Source organism: Camelus dromedarius, chromosome 6 (assembly GCF_036321535.1).
Source record: "Camelus dromedarius isolate mCamDro1 chromosome 6, mCamDro1.pat, whole genome shotgun sequence".
NCBI classification, from domain to species: Eukaryota; Metazoa; Chordata; class Mammalia; order Artiodactyla; family Camelidae; genus Camelus; species Camelus dromedarius.
In genome coordinates this window covers 44,180,873-44,199,812 of record NC_087441.1, presented here as the reverse complement: position 1 = coordinate 44,199,812, position 18,940 = coordinate 44,180,873, and the positions used below count along the sequence as shown (strand labels likewise).

The following is an 18,940-nucleotide window of genomic DNA, read 5'->3' as shown; positions in this document are numbered from 1 at the left end:
TAGCATCCAAACAAAAGCCACACACACCTCATTTGGCTAGTGGGTCTTTTTCTTCTTTGATTTTTAAAAAAATTTGAAAAAATTTAAACCTACAGAAAAGTCAAAAGAGTAGTATAATGAACACCTGTTTGTCTTTCAAGAAGCATCACAAAAGTTGGTATATGTCTTAAATCTTTTTTATCTATAATTGTTCCACTTCTCTTATTAAAAAAAGAGTCATTTATTTCCAAGTTAAACTATGTCATTTGACCTATAGAATGTCCTACATACTAATATTTCTGATTAAATTACCCCTGGTATCATTGAATGTGTTCTTCTGTGTCTCATATTTCCTAAGAACTAGAAATTAGATCTAGAGTTTGATTATATCCAGGTTCTTTGTTTTGGGGGAGGGGGAGAATCATCCTTCATAGAATATGTTGTATACTTTCAGCTGTATCACATCATGATGCACTTAATACCTGGTTAATTTACCCCTGACCTTTGGGTTCACATGATGTCACCATGATCCATATATCATAGAATGCCCCATCAACTTTTAACCTAATGGCTTTAGCTGCTATTGGTGACTGTTGCCTTGAACCATTGTTTTGTTAGGGTTTGCAAACTAATGAGGACTCAATTTTATCATTCCTACTGTGCTTACCAGCTGTGTTTCCTCCATAAAAAAAACTCCCTCGCAGCAAACATTTGGTTGCTGTGAGGTACAAACCATGAGGTTCGTTTAGGAAGGGGAGGATAGCCACTTGATTTCTTTTCTTTCTTTATCAATTTTCAGGATGATGAACTGGTGTTCTGGCGAATTCCAAGGTAATAAGGCGTTTTACCTGTTGTGGCAGTAGGGGAAGGGTGTAGGGGATGTGGAGGATCATTATGAACCCAGGGACTTTTCCATATTGATGTATTTCAATCTGTTGCAGTTGTTTGGGCTTGTTTTTTGTTTTTTGGGTTTTTTTGATGTTCAGACTGTCTCATCTTTGGTAAGTGAGGGCCCCTTCAATTTAGCTACCATGTCATTTTGATGTGATCACAGTAATCTTTGACAGTGTCCTTGCTTTTAGGCATGACAAGATGTTCCAGCTCAAGAAGACCTTGTTCCTTTTAGTGGGAAATGGCATCTAGAGACTACAATCTGGGAACTAGGGGTGTTTGTTGTTACTGAGTTACCATTGTTTCTAAATCTTTTCAGTGGACGTCACTAGGACATATCAAAGTTTTAGAAAAAGAAAAGTAAGTCATGAGTTAATACTGAAATTTTCAACTAGAAGAATTACAGGATTTTATTTAAACTTCCTGATTTTATTCATTTATTTGTCTATGTTTTATCTCTTACGCTGAAAATCTTAGTTTCCTCCTAATGAGATTAGGGCAAACATACTTGTTTTAGCCTATTTTCTGGTTTCAGAATAATAATATATGTTTTACCCAATGCCAACAAGACCACTGAATGCAGAGTCAGGTTTCTTGATACCTTTGTGGTTCTTTTTGTCTTTGGGATAGATCCCACTAGGGGTGTGTAGTGAAAAGACTGTGGCTTAAGTTCATTTGAAATTAATTAGCCTCCTATAGGTGGTTATGCCACCAACCAGATACACAGATAGTTTTTTTTTCAGTTTGCTGTCCATTTTTAGGGGGTTATTTTTATTTAGTTAATTTAAAATTATGTAAAACATTTACTGGTTCTAAAATCAAACTGTAAAACAAGGTGTATTCAGAGAGGTCTAGCTTCTATTCGACTCCCTTCCCTCCTGCTCTCTCCCCTCCCCAGTGGTAACATTTTAAAATGAGTGTCTGTGTATATGTATATGCATGTGTGTGTGTGTGTGTGTGTGTGTGTATGCCCATAATACGTATGTATATGTATATACACATATCATTTATATATATACATTATATTATAATATACATATGTATAATACCAGTTGACCCGTAAGCAATGCAAGAATTAGGGGTACCAATCTTGGGCATAGCCTATGCATAATTTGTAAATGGCCCTCCATATCCGTGGTTTCTCTGTATCCAAGGTTCTGCATCCTCGGATTAAACCAACCATGGAATTATAGAATCACTATGGAAAAAATTCTTGTATAAGTAAACCCATGCTGTTCAAGGGTCAGCTGTGTGTGTGTGTCTGTGTGTGTGTGTGTGTCCCAGAGATTACTCCACAGCAGTTTATGGAGACCCTTCTCATTCTCTTTGACAGCTGTATGGTAGTCTACTATAAGCATGTTCCATAGTTTATTCAAAAGCCAATTCCTTGTTTATAGACATTTGGGTTGTCTGCAGTCTTTGGCTATTACACATTGGGCTGAGTGAATAGTTTTATGAATTCATTATCTAGTATTTTTTCCAGTGTGTCCTTGAGGTAGAGTCCTAGAAGTAGGGTGACTCGGTCAAAGGGCAAATGCATCTGTGATTGTGCTAAGTATTGTCAAATTCCTGTTCCTAGGAGTACCATTCTGAACCACTCAGAACTAGCGTGTCCTGGGTGCGTGAAGTATGCTCAGCATTGTGATGAGCTGTTTGAATACTAACATCTGGGAGACTGTGCTGCACTTGATCTTTGGGAAACTTGACTGCTTTGTTAATTAGCTAGGTTTCCAGACAGATTGAGCCTCATGCTTTCCATTGCATCTTCTGTGAAATGATACTCCAGTTTGCTTTTATAAGCACATCATCAGGGCTATGGGTATGAGCAGAAATGTTTCCCCCAGAGTCTGCTCAGGGCTCTTATGAAGCTGCACAATCTGCAGTGAGATCTTGGTCTGCAGCTGGAGATAATATCTACATTGTGTCAAGCCTAGTAGAGATAGGGTTCTTGAAATAAAATCCATCACACAGGTAGGACTTACTCATAGCAACCAAGAATGAAAGAAAACCCCAAGCAAGTCAGTATTTCTGGGTGCAGACTCCAACAAAGCTTACGCTAGAGATTTGTAGCTGGGAGATTAGAGGTGTGCAGTCCTTACAGCCCAACTAAATAACCCCCAATTCCTTCCTGAATTTTCTTTCCAAGTTCTTCTTCTATCATTAAAACCTGTCCCAGGTGGGGGTTCCCATTTTCTATTTTTCAGATCATCCTTCCATACGTGAAGTTGTTGGTGGGAGTGGGAACTTCCCCAATACCTTACTTACATTATTTAATTCTCATAACAATAATTCTATGAGTCAGGTTATAGGCACTTTCTAGATGAGAAACCCAAGGTTCAGAAAGGGTAGGTGACAGGCCCCTTTGCAGACATTATGTAAGTAGTGAAGTCAGCCTATGCCTATATCCCCTACACTGAGATCCAAAGCCTGTGAGGAAGACACAGCACAAGGAGGCCGGCTCCAAGAGCCTAGTAATTGTCATATCCTCTGATTTTCATGTATTTCTTATTCTGAGGAAGGGGATCCTAGAAAGGGTGTTGGGCTAGAAAACAGCCTGCAGGGTGGGTTCGTTTTTCTCACTGAAGTCCCAGAGAGCATCATTTGTCCCTGCTTCTTCTGTCCTGCTCAGCCATACATACTGATATTCAGCCACCCACAGACTCAGGCCTCTCCTGCTGCTGAACCTGGAGGAGGCAGGCCAAGCTGGCCAGTGTCCTCAGTAGGCAGATGCTCGAATGCACCTTCATAGCCCATGGCAGCCACGTAGCACTGGTGTGAGCACCCAGGTACACCTTTTCTCCCTTACTTCTTGTCTCTCTCCCCATGAACTTGTTTCTGACAGGTTCTTGATCCTCATCTCACTCCCAACCAGAAACGAGCACCCTGTGCAACTCCCAGGGCATCTGACTTGAACTCTGCACTAATCTGGAATGCCAGTCCTGGGTCAAGGATATGCCCATGCACATCTAAGTACAGAGGCTGAGCACAGTGTCCAGGGGCTTGGTGCCTCCTCATATTTGGCCGATACTCAATGAGTGTTCATTATTACTATTATTGCCAGCAGTAAATAGATTCTTAGCCTTGGTATGTGATTATTCCGGTGATAACCAGAATCTACAAACTTAGCCATAAGATTCCAAAGATCTATGGAAATGGTGGGGAGGGAAGTGGGTGATCAAGTAACATCTGAAAAACCACTGCTTCATGGCTTTTGATGGTCATGAGACCCTGTCTCACTGGCCAAGAGATTCACCACAATTACACCATGCTCTTCTGAGCCAAGGATCATACCTGCCCCACACCTTCTAATAGTTAATGGTACCTTCTGAGCTTTTGGAGTCTAATAGCATCTGGATCATTACCACTTGCTATTCCAAGTGGTATGACTTCCCCAGAAGCCACAAGTGTGCAGTGTGAAGGCTGGGTAGACCCTGATTTCACAGCCCAATGCTCTGGAGGGATATCTTGACAGTTTTCTCCATCACTAGGACAGTAGGGCCATGAAAGATTCATAGGAATGACTCTAGTTGTGGTACTGGACCCAGGCTGTGGCTGGGACACATTGTAGAGGAAGAATCTGCGAGCTAGAACCCATAGACTTAACCTTTTACCAGGTGTAACACCAAGTTCTTTGGGAAACTGACAGGGGGAAAAAACAATAAATAACCTGTCACCCAAACCTGTCCACCACCCTGAATCCTGGTTAATGATGAAATTATCCATATAATCACGTAAGTCAAAGACCAAAAAATCATTCTATATTCCTCCTCTTCCTGGTTTTCATTCATCTAAGAAGTCACTAAGTCCCCCTAGTTTCACCATATTAACATTTTCCTATCTCACTGCCTGGGCCTTAGTTCAAACCTTTGGTATTACTCAGCTGCTTCAGTTATCTCCTAACTGGTCCCTGCCCTCATTCATGCCCTTCCATCCAGCCACCAAACCTGATCATGTCACTCTCATTTTTAAAGTACCTTTCACATCTTCCCCATGGCCCATAGTATCCAAACTCCTTAGCACAGACAGAACCTGCCCCTAAGTCCCGCACCTGAGCTCTATCCCCTGTCAATCTCTCCACCCTCATTTCTCACCACTCCCCACATGTACTTAATGAGTCAGATTAGGCTGGAATATGCTATAGTAACAGACAACTCCCTAAATCTCCATGGCTTAACATACCAGTTTATTTCTTATTCATGCAAAGATCCCTGTGGTACCACATCTCCACAAAGAAGGTGAGACATGTAGTCTTTCATGTGCTCAGGAAAGAAAGGAGAACCAGAAACTATTAGACACTGGTCATTTCTACCGTGTGCTGTGACCTCCTCAGCATACCCTGCTGTGCGATGCCTCTGTGCCTTTGCACATGCTGTTCCTACCCTCTGCAATGCCTCTCTTTTCCCTCCTTTCCTATCTCTTGCAGCCTTTCTTTCTCTGCCAACACATTTCCTAGGAAACTCTCCTACTTGGTGTTTGGAACCCAGACTTCGTGTCTCCTCCATGAAGCATTTCCTGACAGTCCTCAGGCCCAATGATGAAGATGAATCTACCCTCCTCAGTGTCACAACACGTAGGACATGGACAAGTTATTGAACTTTCCTTTCTGTGCTGACATGGTTGGTTGATATCTCTGTTCTCCCTGCTTCTTTATGTCCCAGGATCCTGACATAGACCCTGGCACCCAATAAGTGTGTATAGAATGACACTGAGTGAGTGAATGTGGCCCTTACTGGTGGGGGTGCAGGTCTTTCTCATGAGTCCCATCTGCCTTATACGTGCCATGAGGTTGGAAACAGTGATCTATGTCAGAGCTGCTGTCCTCATCTCTCCCTAAACCCTCTGCCTGTATGTTAGAAGGGCCTGTTGTCTCCTTGGACCTAGCAAGCACTGCTAGGAACAAACAAGATGTTAATTCTTCAAGATTCTGTGAATACTCTTTCCACTCATTCTTGAGGCCAGGACAAGGGTTAACAGATGAGGGGAATAAATACTAATTGGGGAGGAGCTTTGGAAAAAGGAAGAAAAATGAAAAATGACCATAGTCCGCAAGAGGGTAAAGGCATTTCTGCCCTTTCCTTCTTGGGCATGATCACCATGTATTATGTCAACTTCTGTCCAACAAGGCTCTCATTGACTACTTATGCTCAGGACCCAAAGGAAAAGAGGTCCTACATCAGTTCTTCTTTCCTTCAATTGCCCCCTGGCTTCTCCCACTAAGGCAGGCTGCTTCCACTGACCTCTACTTCTCCTAGTTGGGCCCAGTTAACTAAACCTCAACAACTCCCACTCTGTAAATTTCACCTGTGCCCTCATCAGTAAGGGCCACATTCACTCACTCAGTGTCATTCCATACCCACCTGGCTTCCTCCTTCCTCTCCTTGAAAACCAATTTTCCCACTAATATTCCAGTCTTCTCTGGAGATTCAGGTTGTGGGCCGGGCTATGTTAACTCAGGGTTCTTGCTAAACTATAATGGTAATAACTGGTATTTCCTCCTTCCCATTATCTGTCCAATAATCTGTGCATCTAGGATATATTTTCCTTCATTTTCATTCTCTATCATCAAAACTCATTTTGCTGTTCTCATTCCACATACTTACAAGCTCAGAGTGAGTTAGTGTGTCATCTGGGCTTCCGCCTGGCTAGCTATGCCTTCTAGATTAATATCCACACTAGATTTAATTAGCACAGTATTTACCTCTGCTTTTTTGCTCATTAATAAAGATACCACAGCAAAACAGACTCCTGTGACGGCCCTCCTGAGCCATATCCAGGTGTCTAAATGTGAGAAGAGAGCCATTTGATTATTTGTGTGATAACTGACATAATAATGCATTCTTAACCATTTCCCCAGAGGCTCAGCAGCCTCTTCAGAAGCAACTGTCATACAATTATTACTTTCAAAATTGTATTTTTAAATCAATGAAGCACTTGTGAGATCTTAAAAAAACATTCCCTTCACTGTTCCACCCTGACCACATCTTCTCATTGATCCAGAGCCCCTAAAATGGAAGAATATGAAAACAAACTCCAAGGTACAGAGCTGGAGGAAGAACAGTAATGAGCAAGCCTTCTATAGGGTCACTGGTGGCTCCCTGCCGTGGGTTGGAACACACCTGGTGTGCCATGCCTTGAAGGGGTGTTTTTAGTTACCTACTGATTTCCTCATCTGAACCAACTGGAATTCATGTTTGAGCAGGGAAATTTCATAAACCAATTTAGAGACCTCTATCTGCCAATAGTTACTTTGAACTCTTCAGTTATTAATTCCAGAGCTCCAAGGGTATTTGGACAATGCAAAGAACTCTTTTATGAGAAATACTGCACTAGGATCACTGAACATGATTGTTATACGTTACCAGTGTATCTGGTGATAAGAACATAAGCTGTCCTCCCACAGGGATTGGTGGGCCAACTGACATCCTTCAAAGTCCAACAACCCCCACTTCTGGGCTCTCAGATGTCTGCCTGTGATCCCTCAACAGATAAAGTACATCCTTAACTGGGCATGTCTCCCGTAACAGACTAATAGCCCTTGGGACTGCCTAATCTCACAATAGCTCAGGCTGGCTTGTTTCAGCCCACCTTATCAGACTCACAAACCCCACCACCCTTCCCAGACCCTAAACCTCTCACCTCACCTACAACCAATCAGAGACTTGTGCACAAACCAATCAGGCACCTTGTGACCTGACCTTATAAAAGACCCCAACAACCAGCCCTCGGTGCTCACACAGACACCTCTCGTCTGTGTGGCCCTCTGTTGCCTATAGCAGCTTACCCCTAACAAACTCCTTTTCTATTCCCACACTTTATCCCTGGTAAATTCTTTTACCAACCTGTGTGTCACTGGCTCACTGACCAACTGCTCCATTGTGTCCCACAAGAGAGATTTTCCTAAGACATCTGTGAAAAGTGACATAGAATAAACCTGGTAGGGGGACACGGAGGTAACAGTAACAATAACTTACAGATGGTTAACATGGTGGCTCTTAATTAGGGAGGTATCTGAGGTTTTTCAAAGACTTGAATCCAACTGATCAGGGGCTGAATCCAGGCATGTGTATTTTGAAAAAGCTCTCATCGCATACCTTTTCCTTTGGAGAAGGAACTTCATGGATTTCAAAAAGCATTTCCATCCTACACAACTGCTTGATGAGACTGCCTCCACATTGTCAGGTTCAGGGTCTCTTAACACTTAGGCTCTTCGTTGGCCATTTGCTCCGTCTGGTCAGACACTCCCTTCTTTCCTTGTCTTCAGGGAAACCACAGCCAAGAACTGTGGTTCTTTTTTGCTTTTCCTCTGACCTCAGTGATGACTCTTTCTGTCTCTTGCTAGATCCTCTTCCTCACCATCATCTAAATATTGAAGAGCTCCAGGGCCCAGACCCTGCATATCCTCTCTTCTTAGGTGACTCAATCAGTCCCATGGCTTCAAATACCTTGTCTATGCTGAGGAATTCCTCATTTGTATCTCCATCTCCTACCTGCCTCCTGAATTTTGGACTCCTATATCCAACTGCCTGGCTAACATTTCTCCTTGAATATTTAAAATATTTAAATATTAAAGTATTTAAAACAAAAGCAATACTAAATATTAAATTAAAAATATTAAACATTAAAAATTTTATATATTTAAAATTTTTTGTAAGTTTATATATAAATTTAAATATTAAAAATATTTAAAATAAAAGCAAAAAAGAAAAAACAAATGGGATCTAATTAAAAGCTTTTGCACAGCTAAGGTTACCATCAAAAAAATGAAGACAACCTACAGGATAGGATAATATATTTGCAAATGATGCAACTGACAAGGGACTAATTTCCAAAATATATAAACAGCTCATACACCTAATATCAAAAAAACAAGCAACCCAATCAAAAAATATGCCGAAGACTTAAATAGGCATTTCTCCAAAGAAGACATACAGACGGCCAACAAGCACATGAAAAGATGCTCAACATCACTAATTGTTAGACAAATGCAAATCAAAACTACAATGAGATATCACCTCACACCAGTCAGAATGGCCATCATTAAAAAGTCTATAAACGATAAATGCTGGAGAGGGTGTGGAGAAAAAGGAACCCTCCTACACTATAGGTGGGAATGTAATTGGTGCAGTCACTATGGAGGACAGTATGGAGATTCCTTTAAAAAAGTAAAATTAGACTTACTGTATTATCCAGCAATCCCACTCCTGGGCAAATATCTGGAGAAAATTATAATTCAAAAAGACACATACACCCCAATGTTCACGGCAGCACTATTTACAATAGCCAAGACATGGAAACAACCCAAATGTCCATCGACAGATGACCACCAGATAAAGAAGACGTGGGAGATATATATATATATATAGATAGATAGAGGATGGATAGATAGATAGATAGATAGATAGATAGACAGATATAATGGAACAGTACTCAACCATAAAAAAGAATAAAATAATGCCATTTGCAGCAACATGGTTGGACCTGAAGATCATCATTTTAAGTGAAGTAAGCCAGAACGAGACAGAAAAATACCATATGATATTAGTTATATGTGGAATCTTAAAAAAAAAAAAGACACAAATGAACTTCTCTACAAAACAAAAACAGACTCACAGACATAGAGAAAAAACTTATGGTTATCAGGGGGTAAAGGGGGTGGGAAGGGATGAATTGGGAATCCAAAAATTGCGCCTCTTGGGGAGTGATGGAAATGTTAGCTATCCTGATTGTGGTGGTGATTTCATGGGTGTATGCAGCTATCAAAATTCATCAAATTGTACATCTGAAATATGTATCGTTTACTGTACAGGAACCATACCACTATAAAGGTGTTTAAAATATATATAATCTTATTTTGGAACTTTAAAAAAAAGAAAAAAAAAGACATTACAAACATAAAATGTCTAAAAAAATTTTTTTGATCCCTCCAAACCTGTTCCTTTCCTAGGCTTTCCCGTTTCACTTAACCAGCTGCTCAAACTAAAAATCTGACCTACCCTCTATTTGTCTTTTCCCCACATATCTAATCCATCAGCAAGACTCATAGCCTAGAAGTGTTCTTTTCTCTCCATCTCTCTCCTATTACCCTGGTCTAGCCCACCATCTTCTATTTGGACTCATACCCACAGCCTCCTAACTGGTTTTCTTGTTTCCACTTGATTTTCACCTACCTCAGAATGACCAGAGAAATCTTTTAAAAACAAAACCCAAATCATGACGTCCCTCTCTCTTCTGAAAATATTTCTCATGGATTCCTATTTCTCTTAGAATTAAATTCATTCCCTGTGTTTACAAAGGCTGAAGGACCTAGCCCCTGGCTCCCTCTCTCCTTCACTCACTATGCTCCAGCCATGTTGCACCCCTTCCCCCCTTTTTTTGTTTCTCAAATACTCCAAGTTTGTTCCTGTAATAGGGCCTTTGACTTCCATGTGTCTTCTACAGATTGACCATCTCCATCAGCTTTGCATGGCTGGTTCCTTCCTGTCATTCAGATCTCAGCTTGAATATCACTTTTTCAGAGATACCTGCACTGACCTCCCAGTCTAAAGTAAATGCCCAGTCCCTTTTTTCACACTCTCCTGTTTATTCATCTGCATACGAGTTAGCATTTATTTGCTATTTTTTCATTTATTTATATACTTAGAATGAGAGCAGGGACTTTGTCTCATGCTTATTTGAAATATCCCCCGTCCTAGATAACTAATGAATGAATAAACCCATTTACTTTATCAACCTGGCTACGAAGGAGGCTTGCTCGTCCTTTTTAACAGATGAGAAAAATGCCATCCAGTGGGGCCAGGTGACTTGCTTAAGGTCCTACAGCTAGATCAGCAACAGGGCAAGTCTTCTGAGTCTTACTCCAGCCTTGTTTTCTGCACATTTAGAGGCTACCTCCACATGGAGACTTTCACCTTGAAAAAATGCTCTCATCTTCCTTTAAAAAATTAAATGTCCTGCCCACCAATGCAAAATAAGAGTGGTGTGCAGACTATGAGTCTAAGTGCAGGGAGAAGCAACAGTTGCCTGAGTTTGGTGGATTTCTGCTGACCAAATGTGATGCGACCTCCAGGAAAGGAACACAGTAGAGAACAACACAATTATACCTGGACTGCGTGGGCGTGTAAGTGTGGTGTGAATGAGTACCTGCACACATCGTTCCTCATCCGTGGGTCCTTTGTGCTTGCACTGAGCCAAGACTCCTAGGATGAGTCACAGTCACCAGCATGCATTCCTTGAGCTGAACCACCAGCATCTCCTTCACCAATTATTGCTCACCTAGGAAACAAGCCCAAGCAGAAAGTTTGAATGTACCCCAGGGCAGAGCCTGCAGGCACCCTTATGATTAGAAATGGGACTATCAATTAGTTTTCAAGTTGGGAAGGAGGTCTTCAGGTTTTGTCTTTGGAGGTGATCACCTGGCCATTCTTTTTCCAATTGAACCAGTGGCAGTACATGTATTGACAATGGCAGCATTTACCTAGGCCTGAGTGTTTCAGAAAATGTGTAGGAAATTGTTCCCATAGCAACGAGGAGATGGCAGTTCAAGTGTGCTGTTCCTGCTGAATTAGAGAATGCAGCAGCCAAGTTCTTCCTCTTCAGACTAAAGCTCTCCTTAAAAAGGGAATGATCATGTTCTTAAGCATATCTTAACCGCCACTTAGCTTCCAGATCTGCCAGTTCAGAAAACACAGCCAAGTCCTGAAGGCTGTATGTCCAAATGCTTCCAAGGACATCCAAGGAATGAAAGAGGTTTGAAACCTGCTCACTCCTGCTGGCTTTTCTTAAGCCTCTGCCTTAATCTGGGCTCTCTGGTCAGTTCTGTTTTGTTTGCTGGCTAATCGCAGGTGTTAGCACCTGGGCTTGAAACCCCGGCTGCCACCCTCCATTTCCCTTGGTTTCCATGCTTGAGCCACACAGATTGTCATGAATAACTGCAAGGATTAGCAAGTCCCTGTTGTTCTGAGGACTCAACCCTGAGTGGAAAGAACTTGCTGAGGAGCAGGGGAAGTCAGCTAGGGGTTTTATCATCTGTATGACATGAACAAATCCCTTAATCTCTGAGTTTTAGCTTCCTTGTTTTGAAAACAGCATTTATAAGTTATAGGATTCTTGTAAGGATAGTACAAAAAGTAGAGAAAGCAGCTTAGTGCAGTGACTGGGCAGTGGTGGCCTTCCACAAACTCTGGTTCTCCTCCCCTTGACACCCCACTCCTAAGGCCACACTTTCCTCAGGAGGACAGACTTTCTAGACTGAGGCAAAAATACTGGGAAGAGAGAGCTTCCTTGAAGGGCAGGGAGGGAGAGAAGAGGAATGGTGGACACCAAGGATGCTACTCTTTGGGGTGGAGTTGGGGAGTGTGTGTTGGGTGACATCCAACCAGAAAAGACCCATGAACATGTTTTGGGATATTTGGTAGAAATCTTCCATTGCTTTTTAAAAGGCTGCTGAATTGCACTCTCTTGGCTAATTGACATTTTCTTTAATCGTATTGCTTATGAGTTTCACCAGAGCTGTGCAAACAAGGTTTGAAATCCAGGGGGATAGGAGGGCACTGAATAAAGACTGAAGAGGAATGAAGCAGCAGTTGGCAGCCCTTGCAGTCCCTCCTGATGGAGTTGCCACACACCCCCTTTTCATGAATTACTAGAAGACTGGGGTGAGGTAAATGTGGGGTATTTAATACTTCACTTCTTAATTATGCAACCCCTTTATCTTTGACCACAGAACTGAGAGTTCTCTTTTTTTTTTAAGCTCAATAACACATTGCCTCCTGTAGGCAAAGGGAAAGACTTTTCTCTACCCTCCTGGGTTCTCCACCTGGGGCCCTGGAAATTAAACTCACAAAAGACAGACTGACGAGAAAAAAAAAAAAAAAGTTTTAATTATGTGCAGAGGCAGTTAGGATCTGGGGGTTTGTATACCACTCCAAAGGGCAACAGCTGGTGGAGAAGAGGCTAGGTAAAGGAAAAGGGATTTGAGGCTTTTTTTTTTAACTGAAGGTATACCTATTTCAGTTTTGACTCAAAATCAAAACCAATAAGCCCTCTCACAGCTTAACCAGGGATTCAAAAGGTATTCCCAAAGACTGTGCAAAAGATGCAGCCCTCATGACCCAGAGTCATTCCCAACGATAGCTGAAAAAAAGACATGCATGAACCTCTGAGAGCCAGAACCATCAGCAGGGGTACAACCCCCATTTCTGTATGGCCGTCTACAAATTCTCAGGGCCCGCAATCTGATGATTGGCCACATCCAGACGTGATCCTACCACCCTGTGCCCCCTAGCAGGCAGAAAGTCAAGCCAAAGCTCTCAGGACACAAGTAAGACAAACTGGAAATGTCCCTGGGAAGGAAGGGACCAGTAACCAATGAGTACTCAAAACCCAATTCACGAGAGTCACAATATAAGTAAGTACTTCTTGCCAATGTTTTTCTCCTGATAATCTAAATTTGGAAATGAAAAGACAAAGAGATTCTTAACTGCTCTGTCAATTAGACCCTAAAGGTAGAAATCTGGGAGGCTGATTTATTAGTAAGAATTTTCACTTTTTGCCAGTTTTGTCCGACATCCCAAGATTTCAGCCGGAGCCCCCAGACCAAGTGGGGTGTCTCAGCCACCCCTTTGTGGTAAAAAGAAAATACTCTTTCTCTACCCTCTTTGTTCAATGGCTGGGGCCTGCGAATCAAACTGATGAAAAACAGAATAACAAGAGAAAAAATAGATTTAATTATGTACATATAGTGGAAGTTCACAAAGAAAAATGTGGCTCAAGGAGGAGTTTAGAACGTGGGGGCTTATATACCAATCTAAGGGGTGACAAAGTGTGGAGAAGAGGTTAGAAAAAGGAAGAAGGGTTTGGGGCTTCTGGGCAGTTGGGGGTGAGATATGGAAAGGTGCGCAGGAAACGCAGGTAAACAAGAGTTGTTTAGGAAGATTTGCTATACAGATGTAAGTCTCTCCCTGCCTACTCCACAGATAAGAGTTATCAAGAGTCCTCCTCTTCCTGCTTTAAGAGGAGATACCTTCACAAACTGGAATTGCCTTTATAAATGTAAATTTCCTTCACAAAAGGGAAACAGGCTCTGTTTTTAGAGCTTTTCCTATGTCTATTGTTCCTCAGTTGCCTTCAGCTCAATATAATCCTTAAACCAAGGAAGAGTGTTTTGGGGTGTCATGGTCTGGTCCCTGCCACTCCCAAACCAAAATCATGGCACACTTTATACTCTTCTGTACCTAGAGACTTCTGACCCTTAGCAGAAAAATGCCAGAAAGTCACAGCATGAGAGAGAAGAGTAAAACTTTCAGATAACCCATGCATGAACTAGCCTTTCCATAATGGGTTGCCTCTGGAATACACATATTTTTAATGTGATAAAATGAGAACTCAAGCAACATCAGAAGGTGGAGGATCCTAAGGGGCAATGATCGGTTCCCAGGGAGGATCTTCTTGGAGGGAGGTCTGGCCAATTCTGCTGCAGGGAAGATGGACATAGAGCAGGGGATCGAAGTGGAGAAGTCCAGAAACCACAGGGAGGATGTCAAAATGGCATGTTTCCTAGCAACCACTCCAGACTCCCACAGGTACTGCCCACAGGTGAGGGAGAGGTGAAGACAGCAGGAATAGAAAGTCAGGGAGGCCCTGGACAAGTTTCTGAGGGAACTCTGCACACAGAGCTAAGCAAAGTTCTGCCTGTCCTACACAGACCCACCTTTAACAGGCAGTGAAGGAACACTGAAGGTTCACCAGTTGCCATGGCCAAAGGGGGTTGTCCTGCACCTTTGCCACCTCACAGGCCAGGGCTGTTGTGCTGGGGAGAGGCTGCCTGTGCCTCAGGAACCAGACTGAGCCTTGGCCTGCCCTGAGCCACAGATGCCTGGGATGCTAAGCTTCCAGCCTGGTTCTCACTCCTAGGCCAAGGGATGACTTGCATATTGCGTTTGTATCAAAAACAGCTCTGAGGCTGAGAGCCCAGGGATCTGCAGCATCCTCAGGGGCTGTTAGTCACCAAAGTATCCACCTCTGGTTTCTGTTCACAGATGCTTCAATGCCAGAACCACCGGAGATGCTGTGCCCACTCAAGGGTGTGGAGGTGATTTAAGGAGACACACTGTCCTTGCCCTAATTGGTTTGCCCCAGAGAAAGCCAATATTTGGCTATATTTATCATTGCTGATTATTACTATTGTTGTTGCTCATACAGAATTTTGCCAATCAAGCTTTATCCTAAAAGGCTTTCAGATCCCAAACTATAAAACTAGCAACATTCAGCCCCACTCCTCCCTGCCACCCACCTTCCATGCCATTCCCCAACCCCCATATGTGGGCATCTATGAAAAAATTATGAAATGGTTAAGTATGTGGGTTCTGAAACTAGCCTGGATTTACTAGTTGTATGATTTTTGAATGAGTTATTAAGTCCTCTTATACTTTTTTCTGTAATTTTCAAAACAACGATAATCAGAGTATCACCCTTATTTTTTGGAGATGGTTAAATTAAATGATGTATATAACTTACATGCATGCCAGGCTCATAGTTATTATATGTGTGGTATTATTACCATTATTACTATCTGATATATACAATGTCTAGAATAATGGTAAGAGTAGCAGCTTTGGACTAAATTAGTCTTGGGTTCAAATTGTGGTTCTCCTACTTACTAATGGTATAAACTTAGACAAGTCACAACCTCAGCTGGCCTCAATTTCCTCATCTGGAAAAAGGAGATTAGCAACCTCCCCAGAATGCAGTCACCCCCAAGGGAGGTCACACAAATAAAACCTCTGGCCATGCTTGGCACCTGGAAGACACTCCACAGTCATAATTTCTTCAAGACCAGCTTAAACGTTACCTCCTGTTCAAAGTCTCCCACACCCCAGAGAAGCCATGCTTCTCTCCCTCACATTTCCATACCTCTTATCTATTTTTACAGTAAAGTCCTGTATTAATTTTCTAGGGCTGCTATACAAAGTCCTATAGACTGAGGGGCTCAAACAACAGAAACTCATTTTCTCACAGTTCTGGGGGCTGGGTGTCCAAGGTCACGGTGTCAGCAGGACTGGTTTCTCCCGAGACCTCACTGCCTTGAAGATGGCTACCTTCTCTCTGTGTCTTCACCTGGTCTTTCCAGTCCTACTGGATTAGGACATCATCGAACTGATTCAGTCATATGACCTCATTTAACTTTAATTACCTCTTTAAAGGCCTTATCCTCAAATACAGTCACCCTGGGGGTTAGGGCTTCACCCTATGAATGTTGAGAGGACACAGTTCAGCCCTGACCAAGGCCCTGCCGTAGTGCCAGGCACAGTCCACAGCAAAGATGGGGGCGGGGGGAACTGGCTTAGACAGAGCTTGGACTGTCGATGCCAGTCTATTCCACTCCTGGACACACAGCTTGGAAGTTACCTTGTCTTAATCAGTGAGGACTGGAGTGTCATGCTGGTGAAAGAGGAATAATGCATCATAATAAAAGAATTTCACAAAACCCTTCCTCTTCCAAGAGCTGCGAAGGCTGCTTAGCATTTATCTAACACATGCCACGTGCCAGCCTCTGAGGTGGAGACTAGGTACAACAGACACATTCTTTCCTTATAGAGCTCAAGGTCTAGTGGAGGAGGTGGTCTGTAAGAGACGCCGTCAAATATATTTTGCAAACTGGTAGTGCTGTGGAGGAAAAATTCATGTGTGAGAGGCCGTGAGATGGTGTACCTGACCTGGGCTGAGGGCGGACAGCTTCTCTGCAGAGTAGTCAGAGGAATCTGGAGCTTACTGGTTGGGCCAGACGACAGGTTGGCTTCCTGCTGCTGGAAGCACCCTGAGTCTATGACCGCCCACTCCAGGACAGCTCAGCTTTAGTGACATTGGCCTAAGCAAGCTCCGGATAAGGCTCCTGCCTATACTGGTCATCGGGGTTGGTGTGCTGATCACCCCTCCCACCTCCCCAAAGCTGCATGTTGGTCAAACAATCACCTTCTCAGAATCTTAGTAAAAATTATTCAAAGAGGAAACTTATTTTAAATAGCAAATACAAAAGCTATCCTACTGACACATTTTCTGGCAAGGTTGAGAGGGAAGGAGAGCCAGCCAGCCCAGCTGCTCTTCCATGGAGACAGCCTCCTTCCTATCATGTGCACACCCTGGACAAGAGCCGGGTGGTGGTGCTCCTCCCCCTCCGCTCACATGCAGCAGGGCCAGGAAGTGCCCCCAAGGACGCTCCCTCCCAAGAAAAAGACAATTCCTAGGAGAAACAATTGAGCAAAGGAGGCAGGCAGAGAACAATGAAATGCTTAAGTGGAACTCAGCTTTGTTTAAAAGCAAGGAGGAGAAATCTCCAGTTTTTGTGGGAATGCTGGCCGAGTGGGCCGTGGGCCTTTTGCTAGTAGCCCAGGGCCAGCCCTGGGAGGGCTGTGGAAACAAAAAAGCCATCCTGTCATCTCCCTCCTCCCCCTTCCTGGTACATTCAGGCTTCTCAAAACACCCCTCACCCTCACTCCCAACCACCTGAGGGGAGGGCAAGATAGCATCATTCAGCTGGTGTAGGAGTTTGTCTTGTACCTCGGTTCATGGAGCACTGTTGTGTACCTAATATGTGCCCACATGGACCAGGTTCTAGGGCATAAGTAAAACGTGTCCCAACCCAGGGGCAAGACAACAGAGACTGAGGGCTCTGCTATGCCCCGTGCATGGGCCATGGGTGCACGTTCACTCCCTGAAGGGGAAAAAGGCCCACAAGTGCCAGGGAGGAGCCCGGACAGGCTTCAGAGCAGGGAGGACGCCAGGCTGACAAGGAGGGAGAGTGCTGGAGGCAGAGGGAACGACATGGGCAGAAGCTCAGAGGCATGAAACAACATGATATTTTAAACCACAGATAGGTGTGTATTGCTGGAACGGTAAAGAATGAAAGATAGAAAAGTCATACTCACAGAAGCAGAGAGTAGAAGGGTGGTTCCCAGGGTCTGGAGGGATGGGGCTGGGGAAAAGCAAGAGGTTGAAAAAAGGGTACAAACTTCCTGGTTATAAGATGAATGAAGTCTGAGGCTCTAATGTACAACTTGGTGACTATAGTTAATATTATTGTATTGATATCTGAAATGTGCTAAAAGAGTAGAACTTAACATAGCACGCCCAACAAAAGGTTAATATGTGAGGTGATGGATATGTTAATTATCTCAACTATGGGCATCTTTTCACAATGTATATGTATATCTAATCATCACATTGTACACTTAAAATATACTACAGTTTTGTTTGTCAATTACACCTCATTAAAACTGAGGCGGACAAAGAACGAGGGCGAGAAAGATAGAGACAAGAAGAAAGTGCTAGGAAAATTCTGGATAGAGGTGGATACCAGATCATAACGGGCCTTAGGTGCTCTCATTAAAGGATTTAGAGCAGAAAAAAAATATATACTTTGTATGATCAGGTTTGCAATTTAGAAATTCTCTGTGATTAAATATCAAGGCAGGGAACTCTACAGGAAGGTCATTATAAAAATCTAGGCAAGGGACGAGTAGAGTCTGAACCAAGATTGCGGTGGCAGGAAATGAGGAAAAGGTGAACAAACACTATAGATTTTTTAGCCTATAAGTAGCCTATAAGTACCTAGGGAAGGGCTGTGCTTAAGAATGTGGATGTTGGAGTCAGCTCACTTGAGTTCAAGACCCAGCTCTGCTTCTTACTTGCTGTGTCTCTTAGTGTCTCCGTTTCTGCATCTGTGAAATGGAGATAAAAATATAACTTGCTTCACAGTGTTCTTGGGATGATAAATGAATCAACAAAGGTAAAACACTCAGAAGAGCCTACCTGTCGCACAGTAACACCCCATGAATGTTGGCTATTATTAGTATTATCAGACATAGAGAAAGAGGGAGAAGAGGAGGCTCAGAGAACAACTGAGTTTGGGAATGTACACGTCTGTGTCAGGTTTGTACTTTGTCTTCGGGGCAGAGTCCTTACCCCTGGAGGCAATCCTTTCTCTAGAGATGTAGCCTTTCTTAGGTCTCCTTTGGATGCTTGTGGTTCTCAGCAAGTTTCTTCTGTTCTGATTGTGCCCAAACTCCTGTGTGTT

General features: G+C 43.0%; 1 long non-coding RNA gene across 1 annotated transcript in view; it reads right to left on the bottom strand.

The window, feature by feature from the left end:
- LOC135321490 (uncharacterized) overlaps positions 1-11,320 on the bottom strand; it is a 122,762-nt gene extending 111,442 nt beyond the window's left edge. Inside the window, exon 1 of the long non-coding RNA XR_010381271.1 lies at positions 11,011-11,320. This is a non-coding gene — a long non-coding RNA (uncharacterized LOC135321490). The remainder of the gene's footprint in view (positions 1-11,010) is intronic.
- Between the last annotated feature and the right edge of the window lie 7,620 nt (positions 11,321-18,940).